We start from the raw sequence: 12,741 nt of genomic DNA, 5'->3' as shown, positions 1-12,741 counted from the left end.
AAGAGAGCAGAACATTTTACCAGCGTTTGCCTTCTCTGCCAGCTTTGGTCTCAGGTTTGAATGCAAAGGCCTCTAAACTCTCATGATCTGTTGGTCCTGCAGGTACACTTATCAAATTGATGCTACTTCTGCTGATAGGATGGGGGAGGGGGATCATGCAAAATGTGTTTCAGTGAACCAGGATGGTAGGACAAACTTGAAAGTGTTCCACAGAATGTGAAAGAGTAAAAAATGCTGGTCTATATTTCTATAAAGTAGGAAGAATGACTTCATGGACTTCGTGGAGTACAAATTAAGGGTGAAGTGAGGATGTATCTCCTGATTGCTTCTTTGGCTTTTGCTGCTGATTACAAGTTCTTCTATCTCTTTTAGGTTTTTAGAATTTCACATCAATTTACTTTCACCCAGCTTCTTTCTCTTGGAAATATGTCATTGTGAAGCTATTGAAAGAGAGATGCATGCGATTGTAACATGATGTGTCACAAGGATCCTGTAACATGACACTGTAGCAAAAAGAACAGATGACAGATCACACTGTAAAAACATACTATATATCTTGTAAATATTTTAGACCTGATCATTTTTTCTATAACAAAGTAGCACCAGCCTAGTGATAGAAGAGGCCCAACATCTCATTACATTTTATGGGATTCATTTCCTTTATTTTAAATAATTGAAAAGGAATGTAACAAACAAATCCAAAATGAATAATTATCTGTGCACACCTCTGCCTCTTGGCTGCTTCTCACTCGACGCCTGGCATTAGACTGAGAATGTTATGTTGGTATTTTAATTTTCAGAATGTACTTTATTCAGTATCCTCCAGATTCTATAAAAGCCGCTACAAACTGTGCATGCAAATTTTGCATGTACAATTTAATTGAATAACGAGCCAATTAGTGCCAATAATGATTGTTTGAATTCTAACAATTAGTGCTAATTGGCATTAATTAAAATTTGCATGCGTAAATTTGCACAGCACCAAAAAGGAGGCATAGCCAAGGGAGGGTCAAAGACCAATCAGGGGCATTCCTTTAATTTAGGAGTGTTATAGGATAAAGGAGCTGTATGCCTAATTTAGGCATGGGACTTTACACCAGGGTTTCATTGGTGTAAATGGTTGTGCCTAAATGTAGTTGTGGTTCCTTGCACTAAGCGCTGTTCTGTAAATGGTGCCTAACTTTGGGGCCCTTTTACTAAAGAGTTGGCGTGTAGTAATGGGCTTGCCGCATGCCAATCTGGAAGTACCACAGGAGCCCAGCGGCACTTACCACCCCCAGCACACAGCATTTCTGGCACTACAGGAATTTTTGTGATTTTTGTTGCACTTGAACTTAACTGGCGGTAATCGGGCAGCACCGCATGATTCACATCTACCCGTTCCACTCCACTCGTTAGTTTATATGCCTCTATCATATCTCCCCTCAGCCGTCATTGTTACTACAATGCAAATCACACAAGAAACATATAATTTAAAAAAGTGATGTTTTTTAAAAATATCAAAATTAAAATACATAAATTTAAAAAAACAAACAAACCTGACAAACTCATTTACGTAGTATGTCAATTTTGGTGTATTTTTTTAAAGTTGTTATTTTAATTATATATTTCTTGTGTGATTTGCATTGTAGTAACATTATATGCCCCTGAAGCTGGTGCAAGCTGAAATGTGGCCACATCTTATTAAAGATTTTACCATGCTGCTTTATTTTGTGGCTTTTTCCAACTCTGCATTTTGATAGCTTACATTGGATGCCAGTACATTGAAGAGTTAGGTATAAAGTTTTAGCACTAGTCCAGAAGACTTTCATCAGGGCCGTGCCAAGGGTCTGTGGCGCCCCCCTGCAGATGATCAGTTGGCACCCCCCCCCCCCCCGCAGACGAACAGTTGGGCCCCCCCCCCCCCCCGTGAAGGTGATCGCTGCCCTCCCTCTACCTGGGCCATGTCCCAATTGCCCGCCCTCTTCTCCCCCCACCCAAGATCCCTTTTAAATTTACCTCCGGCAGTGAACGAAGGCACAGCGTCAGTGAAGGAGGCGGCGCTCCCGACATCTCTAGTCTTCCCTTCACTCAATGTCCTGCCTTCTTCTGACGTCATTTCCTTGACATCAGAAGAAGGCGGAACACTGAGTGAAGGGAAGACTAGTAGAGACGTCGGGAGCGCCGCCTCCTTCACTGACGCTGCACCTTCGTTCGCTGCCAGAGGTAAATTTAAAAGGGATCTTGTTGGGGGGGAGAAGAGGGCGGGCAGTTGGGACATGGGAGAGGGCGAGGTAAGCATGGCGTGGCACCCCCCAGAGGACGGCGCCCTCCTGCCGTGCTTACCTCGCTTACCATGTCGGCACGGCCCTGACTTTCATTGATGATTCTCCTTCTTCCTTAATCTATTTTAAGAGTTTACAGAACCTATCATTCTTTTAGATGTGAAGAAACTCAGCTGTTGTCCATTCTATCTATTCAATAGATCCACTTTGTTGATAAGAAGAACTGAATTTTTTAATACTGCTGGGCTGGCAGAGTGCAATACATTCCCTGCATCACTGAGAATTATGAATAACACATATGCTTTCTGGAAACATTTGAACAGGGCTGACTTAGGGGCCCTTTAACTAAGCTGCGGTATAAAGGGTCCTGCGCTAGCGGTGGCGGCCATTTTTGCTGCACGCCAGGGTGCCTTTTACCACAGAGGGTAACAAGGCCAAAAAAAGAAATAGCTGCGCAGTAAGTCTGTACTTGCCACGCAGCAATTTGGGGGGAAGGGCACTTATGAACTACCACCGGCACCCGCGTTGGGCCGGCGGTAGTTCTGGGTTGCCGCACGGCAACCCATTAGTAAAAGGCCCCTTTGGGAAGAGGAGGGGGCAACCAGGTCAAGTGTCCTGGGCCCCATATCAAAAGGGTGCCCCATTTCTGGTCAAAGGTAAAGCAGTGGTGTAGCCCACCCAATTTGAACCCGGACCCAGCCAAAATAGTGGCGCTCTTGTTGTGGCTGGTGAGGATCCCTAAACCCTGCCTGCTCAAGATTTCCTCCTCCTTGGGCAGCCAGTGATCTTCCACACGGCAGCCGACAGCACTTGCCTCAAGCTGATGCTGGCACCAGCCCCTCTGTACTGAATATGCGCCAGCGGTGGCATCAGTTCGAGGCAAGTGCTGCTGGCTGCCATTTGGAAGAGTGCTAGCTGACCGAGGAGGAAATCTTCAGCTGGCAGGGTTTGGGAATCCCCCATCAGCACAGATATTTAATATTTTAGGTGGGAAGGGGCAGAAAGTGGACCCAGTGGGACAAATTCCATGCCCCCACCGACCTTGGGCTCAGGCCCACCCAAAATCAGCTGTCTGGTTACACCCCTGAAATAAAGAAAATGTGCCAAAGGGCTTTGCATCCCTCTGAAATTTCTGCCCTGCGCCCAAACCACGTCTAACACCAGCTCTGAATGTGAAAGTTTTGTTCTTTTCTGCTGTAATGATGATATTGATTCAGGGAAACACAAAAACCAAGCCCCTCTGATGAGAAAGAGCCTTCCCGTTGGCTGGCACAAATGGGGGAAAAAAAAGTGTGCTTCTCTCCCCACTGAGAAAGCACTTCACCATGTTTTCTTCAGCAACAAAAGCTTTTTATCAAAACAGCTAATTTTGTGGGTGTTGCAACGATGTGCTAATTACGTTCTGAATGGAATTAAAGGAACTGGGCTGTGCTGATGTACAACGCTTTATGAATTCTTGAAAGGTCTCAATTTCAATCAGCACCCAGTGCAGCTTCCTACTAAATTGTTAAATTATAGAGTAAATGATAACAAAATAAGTGCCTGTGAGGGGTGGAGGGGAGGGGTAACTAGGAAATAGAAGCTTTTGCATCATAGGGAACTGTTTCTTCTTTATTCTTCAAAGCTCAGAACTAAAAAAAAAGAAATGTTGCTAGCATATTATCACCGATAAACTACAGATTCCTATTTTCTGAGTATGTAACTAGGTAGCAACATTTTGTTTATCCAGGCAGATAAACCAGGTGAGAATTCTAATGTAATTAGCTAATCCTCTATTAATAGGCATGAATGTTACACTTTATTTTTATTTATTTATAAATATAGAATTTGATATACCACCATTCATAAAAGAATCATCAGCAGTTTACGTAGTTTAAATAAAAAGAGAAATGGTAATGGTAGACATAAAAGATAACATAATAGTCAAATAACAGGAACATGGAGTGGAGGAGTGGCCTAGTGGTTAGAGCACCGGTCTTGCAATCCAGGGGTGTTCAGTTCAAATCCCACTGCTGCTCCTTGTGATCTTGGGCAAGTCACTTAACCCTCCATCGCCTCAGGTACAAACTTAGATTGTGAGCCCTCCTGGGACAGAGAAATATCCAATGTACCTGAATGTAACTCACCTTGAGCTACTACTGAAAAAGGTATGAGCAAAATCTAAATTAATTAAATAAATAAATAAATGGGAGGGAGCTGAGTAGCACAAAGTAAATATTCCTTCAGCAGCTAAATCTCTGCAAGGCCCTGGAAAGGTCCCTTTAACCTTCCTGTGTCACTAAACTAAGCCTCCCTGGCCCTATTGCTTTAGCTACCTGTACTTAACATAATATTACTTGATGTGTACAGACACTCCAGGGATTCATTTGGCTACTATACACTAATGGTAATTCTGTAACTGGGTGTCCCAATGGTATGTGCTGAGTGCCAATTCTAAAATAGTTTATAGTTTATTAAAATTTACTATACCACTCAACGTAACTTGCAGACCTGAGCGGTTTACAAAACTAAGGGGTCCTTTTAGTAAGCCATGTTGGCACCTTTGTATGTCCAATGCGCACCAATTCGGAACTACCCAGTAAACGCATGAGACCTTAATGAACGGGTGGCGGTAAGGTCTCAGGCACAAAATGGACATGTACCAGTTTTAATTTTACCACACATCCATTTTTGGCCAAAAAAAATAGCCTTTTTGGCAGACATACTAAAAAATGGACCTGTGCGCATCCAATACATGCATCTATGACAGCACAGGCCATTTTTGGCACACCTTAGTAAAAGGACCCCTAAGGGTACATGAATAGGCAGAAAGGAACTACAGTATGAGACAGGAAAAGACTAACAGGCTTATTTTCAAAAGAGAAGGGCACCCATCTTTCGACACAAATCGGGAGTTGGGCATCCTTCTCCCAGGGTCACCCAAATCGGCATAATCAAAAGCTGATTTTGGGCGTCCTCAACTACTTTCCATCGTGGGGATGACCAAAGTTCACGGGGGCGTGTTGGAAGCATAACTAAGGCGGGAATGGGGCGTGCTTAACACATGGGTGTCCTCGGCCGATAATGGAAAAAAGAAGGGCGTCCCTGAGGAACACTTGGCCGACTTGGTCCTTTTTTTTATGACCAAGCCACAAAAATGTGCCCTAAATGACCAGATGACCACCAGAGGGAATCGGGGATGACCTCCCCTTACTCCCCCAGTGGTCACTAACCCCCTCCCACCCTAAAGAAAATGTTAAAATATTTTTTCCAGCCTCTATGCCATCCTCAAATATCATACCCAGCTCCATGGCAGCAGTATGCAGGTCCCTGGAGCAGTTTTAGTGGGTAATGCAATGCACTTCAGGCAGGCGGACCCAGGCCCATCCCCCCCTACCTGTTATACTTGTGGTGGTAAATGTGAGCCCTCCAAACCCACCACAAACCCACTGTACCCACATCTAGGTGCCTCCCTTCATCCCTAAGGGCTATGGTAGTGGTGTACAGTTGTGGGGAGTGGGTTTTGGGGGGGGGGGGTTGAGGGGCTCAGCATACAAGGTAAGGGAGCTATGCACCTAGGAGGTTTTTCTGAAGTCCACTGCAGTGCCCCCTAGGGTGCCCGGTTGGTGTCCTGGCATGTCAGGGGGACCAGTGCAGTACAAATGCTGGCTCCTCCCATGACCAAATGGCTTGGATTTGGTCATTTCTGAGATGGGTGTCCTTGGTTTCCATTATCGCCAAAACTCGGGGACTACCATCTCTAAGGTCGACCTAAATGTTGAGATTTGGGCATCCCCGACCGTATTATCGAAACAAAAGATGGCCACCCATCTTATTTCGATAATACAGGTTTCCCTGACCCTTCGCAGGGACATCCTGCGAGGACGTCCTCAGGAAAACTTGGGTGTCCTGTTCGATTATGCCCCTCCACACCATTCACAAGCTTGAAGAATGGTCTGATAATTGGCAACTAAGATTTAATGCTAAGAAATGCAGGGTCATGTCCTTGGTGTACAAGAATCCAAGGGAATGGTACATTATAGGGAGTGAGGTGTTTCTGTGTACGAAAGAAGAGTGGGACTTGGGGGTGATTTTGTCTGATGAACTTAAGGTGACCAAACAGATAGAAAAGGCAATGGCCAAAGCCAGAAAGATGCTTGGGTACATAAGGAAAGGGATGGCCAGCAGGAAAAAAAAGAGGTGATAGTGCCCTTGTATAAGTCTCTGGTGAGACCCCATTTAGAGTACCGCATCTATGAAAAGATATAAACAGGATAGATTCGTTCCAGAGGGTGGCTATAAAATTAGTAAGTGGTCTTTGTTGTAAAACATATAGGACCCCGTTTACTAAGGCGCGTCAGCGTTTTTAACATACCTACAATTAGTGTGCGCGATAACCATGTAGGCGCCTATAGGGATATTTTAGGCACGCACACAGTTAACACGTGAACATGGTTAATGCGCATTAAAGACGCTAATGCACCTATAACGCAGCTTAGTAAACAGGGCCCATAGGGACAGGCTTAGGAACCTCAACATGTATACGCTGGAAGAGAGGCGAGAGAGAAGGGATATGATAAGAGACGTTTAAATACTTCAGTGGCAATACTGAAGGAGACGAGCCTTTTTCAAATGAGGACTCTTGTCAGAATTTAAGAAAGCATGGGACAGGCATGTGGGATCCCTTAGGAAAGGAAGAGTTAATGGTTACTGACGATGGGCAGACTGAATGGGCCATTTGGCCCTTATCTGCCGTCATGTTTCTATGTTTCTACACATAAGAAGTATGTACAAGCTAAAGAACAGCAAGTAGGATGAGTCATAGGAGGCAAAGGGAGAGGGAAAGGGAATAACACTTGATTTACTGCCTTTCTGTGGTTTTTGCAACTGCATTCAAGGTTTACATAGTATATACAGAAGCTTATTGGTACCTGGGGCAGTGGAGGGTTAAGTAACTTGCCCAAAGTCATGGGGCGCTTCAGTGGGAAATGAACTCAGTTCCCCAGGATCAAAGTCTGCTGTACTAACCACTAGGCTACTCCTCCACCAGGAGTCTGAATTTTGATTCCCCATATAGTGGATCAGGAAACCATAAAGGCTTTATTAAAAAGCCAGGTTTTTATAGTAGTCTTGAAGTTTTTAAAGGATGATTCGGCACGAATGGTTAGAGATGGAGAATTCCAATGAAAACGTACAGCAAAGAAAAAGGCATGGTGTCTGGTAAATTCTAACTAAGCAGCTTGTGAGCTTGGGAGGACAAAGCGATGATCATCATTAATCAATTTCAGAAGATGAGCAGAGGAATATGGGATGATCAGTAATGCTAAAGTAGTCTGGAAGACCCAATCTGTGGGCTTTGAATGCCAGCATGAGTAACTAAAGATGATCCATTTCTCAATAGGGAGCCAATGAAATTTCTGAAATAAGGAGGACACATGATCAAACTTGCGTGCATGAGTTATCAATCTTATAGCAGTGTTTTCTATAGATTTGTCTTTTTAGATATGTGTGTGAGAAGCCGAGATAGATTATGTTGCAATAGTCAAGTGTAGTTACCAACAGTGAAAGGACAAGGGAGTGAAAAGTCTCTTGAGCAAAATACCACTGGACTGCGCCAAGACGCCATTATGCAGTGCCAGCATAACCTGCCAGTAGAGCACCTAACATTTACACAGCAACTTAACAGTATTCTAGAAGTTCCACACCCAAATTTGGGTTCCATAAAAATTCAGCACCCAGCGATATTCTATAAAATGTGTTCTGCATCGAGTGCTGATCTGCGGTATTCTAGAACACTGCGTGCAAATTTCTGGACCTCCCTGACCCGCCCATGCCCCCTTTTGGGTTGTGCGCTATAGGATTTGAGCACACAATTTTATAGACTAGCTTGTAGCAAGATGCGCATACAAATCCAAATTGGTGCCATTTCTCATCAATCAGTGTTAGCATCCAATTATTGACGTTAATTGGCTCGTTACCCAACTTAGTTGCGTGCCCATCTCAGCATCGTGCCCAAATTTGGGTGCGCAGATTTGAGTGCCCTTGATAGAATCTGGTGGATAACTTAGTGCCCCACCCATGCTTCACTCAAGTCTATGCCCCTTACACTTATGCATGATGCCACCTACACACAACTTTATAGAATCATGCCTAAGGCATGATTCTCTGCAGTAATACACACTAGTGGTGTGTAAGTGTAGATGATCACAAGGAAAAGTCTGTTCCAGGAGGGATGTCACTAAAAGGTTTTATTGACAAATGCACCATTTTCAAAATCCAATGCACAAGCTGTGTGGATGGACCCAGATTCACAATTCTCAAAATCCAGTATAAATGCTATACGGATGGACCCCACATGAGCCATGTTTCGGCTTTCAAGCCTTCATCAGGAGTCCTGTAGTATGGAACTTGGGGAGTGGAGTGGAGATGTGGCCCTTAATGTAGCTGGCTTCGAGCCTGGGTTCAATTCCCACTGCAGCTCCTTTGCCCCAGGTACAGCACTGCATATGTCTAGTAGCACTATAGAAATGATTAGTAGTAGTTGCCCTGAAACAGAACACAGTGATGAATATGAGTCACCACAAGGTAATAGTTCAATTTGACACAGCCGTGTATAGCCAAACTGATGGCATCTTCAGCAGTACCCTCAATAAATTGCACCCAAAGTTAGACACCAGGATGATTCCACAATAAGCTAATATTCTACAAAGTGTGCGGAGCGTCCTTGATAGAATACTAGCTTAGCATGCATTTCACACCTAACTTTGGGCACGAGCACCTATGTCTGCCAAAGGCTGGTGCCCAACTAATGGCAGGTGCACAAATGCAGGTATTCTATAACATTGCCCCTAATTTCTGGGCATGCCCCTGACCCCCCCCCCAAGGGCCCCCTTTGGAGCTGCATGCTATGAAAATTGGGGGAGGGGGGGGGCTGTTCTAGAACAGGGCTTACATGCAGGTCATTAAAAAGTACATGTCTTTTTGTCAGTGTCTACTTTTATGTGGATAACCCGCAGGTAATGCTTATGAGGCCTTTTATATGCCAGAGAAAAATCATTTATAAAATTATCCCAATTTGAAAAAAAATGTATATATATATATATGATTTGGCCTATATGTCTCGGTAGCAGTTTTAGAAATGCCATCAATAATCTGTATTTACAGCAGCACACAAAGATTATATTCTGGGTGGTCCTTGGCAGTATATGTATATAGCAGGGGTTCCCAACCCAGTCCTCTGGACACACTCAGCCAGTCAGGTTTTCAGGATACCTACAATGAACATGCATGAGATAGATTTGCATATAATGGAGGTAGGGCATGCTAATTTATCTCATGCATATTGGTTGTGGATAGCCTGAAAATCTGACTGGCTGAGAGAACTGGGTAGTGAACCCCTGATATACAGAATTATTTTATAACAGAAATATACACATAAAAAGCAATTCTACAAGCCAGCACCTAGTTTATAGCTTATGTGCATGATTGGTGCCAATAATTAACAGTTACACATATAAGTGTCAAATCGTTAGTGCAAAAATATCAGGGGGGCATGCCTGTGGGCGGAGCATGGGTGTGTCGCCAAGTGACGTGCAACTTATAGAATACTATCAGTTGTATACATTGCATGGCATACTTAGGCATACCCACTTACGTCAGCCTATCATAAGTAGATGTGCCTTTTGGCGCCAATGCAGCTTTACATTAGTATTGTAGTATTGTATAACATCTCGGGGCTAGTGCTGGGCAGACTTCCACGGTCTGTGCCCTGAAAATGGCAGATACAAATCAAGGTAAGGTATACACAAAAAGTAGTACATATGAGTTTATCTCGTTTGGCAGACTGGATGGACCATGCAGGTCCTTTTCTGCCGTCATCTACTATGTTACTATCAGCCTTATTTTCGAAAGTGATGGGCGCCCATATTTCGACCCAAATCGGGAGACGGGCACCCATCTCACAAAGGCGCCCAAATCGGTATAATCGAAAGCCGATTTTAGGCGCCTGCAACTGCACTCCATCGCGGGAATGAACAAAGTTGACGGGGCGTGTCAGAGGCATGGTGAAGGCGGGACTGGGACGTGTTTATCGGCCGAGCAGAGATGGGCGCCTTCGGCCGATAATCAAAAAAAATGGCCGTTTTTAGTGCAAATTTAGGTCACTTTTTTTTTACCCTTTTTTTATCACAAACAAGTCCCAAAAAAGTGCCCTAAATGACCAGATGACCACCGGAGGGAATCGGGGATGACCACCCCTGACTCCCCCAGTGGTCACTAGCCCTGTCCCACCAAAAAAAAAAAACGTTAACTTTTTTTCCAGCCTGTATGCCAGCCTCAAATGCCATACCTAGCTCCATCACAGCAGTATGCAGGTCCCTGGAGCAGTTGTTAGTGAGTGCAGTGGACTTCAGGCAGGTGGACCCAGGCCCATCCCTCCCCTACCTGTTACACTTGTGATGGTTAATGTTGAGCCCTCCAAAACCCCGCAAAACCCACTGTACCCACATCTAGGTGCCCCCCTTCAGCCATAAGTGCTATGGTAATGGTGTAGAGTTGTGGGCAGTGGGTTTTGGGGGGGATTTTGGGGGGCTCAGCACCCAAGGGAAGGGAGCTATACGGACTTGAGAGGCATTTTACTTTTTTTTTTTAATTGTTACAAGTGCCCCCTAGGGTGCCCGGTTGGTGTCCTGGCATGTGAGGGGGACCAGTGCACTATGAGTCCTGGCCCCTCCCAAGACCCAATGCCTTGGATTTGTTTGTTTTTGAGCTGGGAGCCTTCGGTTTCCATTATTGCTGAAAAACGAAACCGCCCAGCTCAAATCTGCACATATCCGATGCTTTTGCCGGGCACAAACCGTATTATCGAAAAAAAAGATGGCCGGCCATTTTTTTCGAATATACGGTCTGTCCCGTCCCTTCACGTACCCGTTCTCGGACATAGATGCCCATGGAGATGGGCGTTCGCGTTCGATTATGCCCCTCTATATATCTCAGGCACTCCCTTAAGCCGTTACAGAACTGGCACTAAGCATGCCCCCTTTGTGTAAGTGCCTGTGGGCACTTACACCTGCTTAGAGTTACACAACCTCTGCTTTCTGCCTATGGACTAGAAAGAGTGTGTGAGGAAAGAGGGGGAGGAATCAGTGGAGGAGCAGCCTAGCAGCCAGAACCACTGGCTGAGAACCAAAGAAGCCAGGGTTCAAATCCCTCCATTGCCTCCTGTGACCCCTGACCAGTCCCCCAACCCCCACCACCTCCACCTCCCGTGCAAACTTAAACTGTAAGGGACAGATTCTGTAAATGGCATCTAAAATATGGACATATCCAAAAAAAGCTCTTAGCACTATTCTATAAATTGCACGTAAAGTTAGGTGTGATTTATAGAATAGTGCATACAGCAAGGGAGTATTTAGACACAGACGTTTACACCACTGAAAACCTACTGTATATACCCATGCCAAAATGTAGATGCATTACCCCCAATTCTATAACCACACACATAAATCTGAGAAATGTTAAGTAGTAGTAGTAGGAACACCCCCAACACACCCACACTCCCCCCATGGCCACACCCCCCCTTACCTATACACATTAGGACTTACACAGGCCTCTTGGAGTGGAGGAGTAGCCTAGTGGTTAGTGCAGCGCACTTTGATTCTGGGGAACTGGGTTTGATTCCAACTGCAGCTCCTTGTGACTGTGGGCAAGTCACTTAACCCCCCATTGCCCCAGGTACAAAATAAGTACCTGCATATATGTAAACTGCTTTGAATGTAGTTACAAAATACCACAGAAAGGCAGTATATCAAGTCCCCTTTCCCTTGCCCTCTTTTTAGAATATGCCTAAAAAGAAGTGAACGGAAATTCCAATTAGTGCTGATAACAACCAATTATCCACCAATTATCATCACTGATTGGCTCATCAGTCAAGGTGCATGAATAAATTGGACATGCACCCAATTTAACGCGTGCAACTCACCACGCCTTCTGTAGAATCTGGGGAAAGCCTTCCAGGAACAGGAAAATACACCCCGGATCTGAATGTAACTTGCCTTGAACTACTACTGAAAAAGCAACAGCTAAATTCCAAAACAAATTGAAATGTGCTCACTCATCTTGTCTTCAAAACACACATTAACAGTTGTGCCACATATACCTTATAAGCTGCCATTTATACATTTGTCTCCTGTGATTGTTTTTGACAATCTAAAGTGGACCTGATGTACCTAATGTCATTCCCACGTGTACCTTCAGTGGTGCTGTAACTATTTTACAACAGGATCAGCATCCACCAAGTCTTTTATAAAATACTTGCCTAGTTATATATGGTCAGGCCTTGTTTATTTATTACTAGAAAGATTAATTTGTTGCCTGGTAGTCAATCACTGCTTGAGAGTTTATAGCCAAATGAGAGAATTTCTAGGCCTTAAAATGGTAAGTCATGACAAGCATAGTCTCAGATAAATGCATATGATCTTTGCTAAGGAACAGCAATACA

The 12,741-nt window shown here is 44.4% G+C and overlaps 1 protein-coding gene across 1 annotated transcript in view; it reads left to right on the top strand.

Annotated features, from left to right (window-relative positions):
* Positions 1-12,741, top strand: part of LOC115458964 (prolactin-releasing peptide receptor-like) — a 36,408-nt gene that overhangs the window by 22,179 nt on the left and 1,488 nt on the right.

The sequence above is a fragment of the Microcaecilia unicolor genome, unplaced genomic scaffold (genome assembly GCF_901765095.1).
Source record: "Microcaecilia unicolor unplaced genomic scaffold, aMicUni1.1, whole genome shotgun sequence".
NCBI lineage: Eukaryota > Metazoa > Chordata > Amphibia > Gymnophiona > Siphonopidae > Microcaecilia > Microcaecilia unicolor.
This window is presented reverse-complemented; position numbering and strand designations above follow the sequence as displayed.